Below are 2,547 nucleotides of genomic sequence, written 5' to 3'. Positions count from 1 at the left end.
AGGGAAGGAGACCTTGGGCCTGTGTCCTTGAGGGCACTAGGACCCTCACTCCTATTTTCTTTTTTCTTTTATTTTTGAGAGCTAACAATCTCTTTAATAAGTGGGACAGAGTATGGATGTTCATATAAAGAATGAAACTAGACTTCTATCTCTTACCACACATAGAAATCAAATCAAAATGTATATCATACAAACAAAACATAATACATGAAAGTATTGAAGAAAAACAGTAAAAATATAATGTGGTCAATGATGTTTTTGGTAAGACTCCCAAACACAGACAATAAAATGATAAACAAATGGTATTACATCATGCTAAAAGTTTCTGCACACCAAAAAAAAAAAAAAAAAAGGACAAAACCCACCGAATGTGACTGCAAGCTGCCTGGTGCTGCATGCCATGCCAGCCCTGCCCCCAGGCACGCTGAGCCAGCCACTGGGTCTGGTGGTGGCATATGCCTGTAATCCCAGTGCTGGGGAGGCTGAAAACAGGAAGATCACTACAAGTCCAAGTTGCACAGTGAGAATCTGTACCAAATACATTAAAAAATAATAAAGATAATAAAAAAATTGGTAAATGGTCTTAGACAGTTATCAAAAACCGGTATACAAATGGTCAAAGAGCATGAAAAAATGCCTAACACATCACTAATAAAGAATATGCAGATCAAAATCACAATAAAATATATCACTGAGTTGGAATAGTTATAACCAACAGGACAAAAAGTAAAAAAGTAAAGTAAGTAAAGTAAAAAAGTAAAAAATGCTGCTGAGAATGTGGTCACTGCCTCATTCCTACTATCTTTTTTGCTTTTCAGCTGCCTTGAGATGAGCTGCATGGCTGTGCTATGTGCTTCCCCCCATGAAGTTCTGCTTTACTACAGGCCTCAGAGCAATAGAGCAAGCTTTGAACTGAGCACTCCAGAACTGTGAGTCAAAATATATCTTGTTTTTCTCAGGTATTTTGTCATCCTGACAGAAAGCTAACACATGCCCTGAGTGCATATTTATTGAATAGGCAAATCAGTTAAAGAGTTTAAAAGAAAGGTATAAGTAAAATATAGTGTATCTCTAGGCAAAACTCAACTGTAGAAATTTTGGAGGTATGTAATCATTGACAGAGTAAAATATGTCACATTAATTATAGGTATATTTAACCAGTGAGGTTTTATATAGAAAGTTATTACACAAAATAAAAAAGATCAGCGATAAATGTAACAAAATTATTGGTTTGTTATTAAAGAAGTATCTTTGCAGTGAAGATTCAACTATATTTCTTTGTTACCATTGTGTCTCATTTAAATTTTATTCATCAGATGTTAAGGTAAATTTATTATTTTATTAGGCATAGGCAACAATTATATACAATTTCTTTATTGATTTTGTCGAAGAATCTTTGTAAGAATTAGTGAGTTAGTGGGCCAAGTGACTTATCTAGTCTATTAAAAAACAATTATTTAAAAACTCATTGGTTGCAGTTGGAGGATTCTAGTCAACCACCCAATTAATATAATAACTGATAAGTAAAGGGAATAAAGCATTTATTTAGCCTTTTTTAGAAACATAAACTTGGGCTTTAGGTAGCAAACAATCAATGAGAAATGTTTGTAATCAGAGAAGCAATCCAGAAAATAAATAGAAAATAAATAAATAAAAAGGAATGATAGATTTAAAATGTGAATTATCATTTATATACTGATAAATAAGTGAATCTTTGCATTAATCATTAATGGGTACTTCCAACAATATTGCTGTAAGAAGGACACTATGATGTGTGTCATGGTATAAATGCAATGTTGCCCAGAAAACTCAATTAGAATATGATCAAGCTTCTGGATCCAACTGCCAATTTACAGAAAAGCCAGGAACAGAGGAAAATGTTAGTTAATGACATGGAGAGGCAATCATCAAGATCTAGACTGTAGGAAATTATGCAGAACAAATGTGCTTCTTCCTGAAGTAAATATATTATGAAGGATAAAAAAGATCTGAATGGATATGGGTGGAGATTAAAAGATACGTGAGAGATACAGAAAACACTGTCAATATGTGTTATTGAAAATCTGGTTCAAACACACTATAATAGTGAAATAACTTAGAAGACAGTCACAGAGTGCAATCCATGAATTAGCAAAATAGGAGGCCTTAAATTATTTGCACTGAATTTATAGATTTTGTTTGATATTGTTTATAATACTCTACGTGATATATCTGTAAGCTATAAAAATTACACTAATTGGATTTCGTATTTCTTGACAGCATCCCCAAATTTCCCATCTCTTATTTAGTTTATTGACAGGGGATTTATATTCTCAAAGACTGATAAGTTATACATTTCAGCTACTGAGAGAAATAATTGAAAACTAACTTTGTCATTACTTTTGAAGTGATGTCAATGTGTGCATCATTCAGGACATCAGACAGTCCTCCACGGGAAGCCCTTCTTGTATCCAGATGGTTGCCTGTCAGTTAAGATAATAGCAACATCATTATAGTGATTATCAATGCAAGTTATTTATCTTAGTGACAGACATGAGAAGTAAATGA

The 2,547-nt window shown here is 33.1% G+C and overlaps 1 pseudogene; it reads left to right on the top strand.

Annotated features, from left to right (window-relative positions):
• Positions 1 to 1,820: 1,820 nt before the first annotated feature.
• LOC101579343 overlaps positions 1,821 to 2,547 on the top strand; it is a 7,030-nt pseudogene continuing 6,303 nt past the window's right edge.

This window comes from Octodon degus, unplaced genomic scaffold (genome assembly GCF_000260255.1).
Source record: "Octodon degus isolate 3935 unplaced genomic scaffold, OctDeg1.0 scaffold00114, whole genome shotgun sequence".
Lineage (NCBI taxonomy): Eukaryota > Metazoa > Chordata > Mammalia > Rodentia > Octodontidae > Octodon > Octodon degus.
The sequence above is the reverse complement of the archived record's forward strand: the minus strand, read 5'-3'. Positions and strand labels throughout refer to the sequence as shown.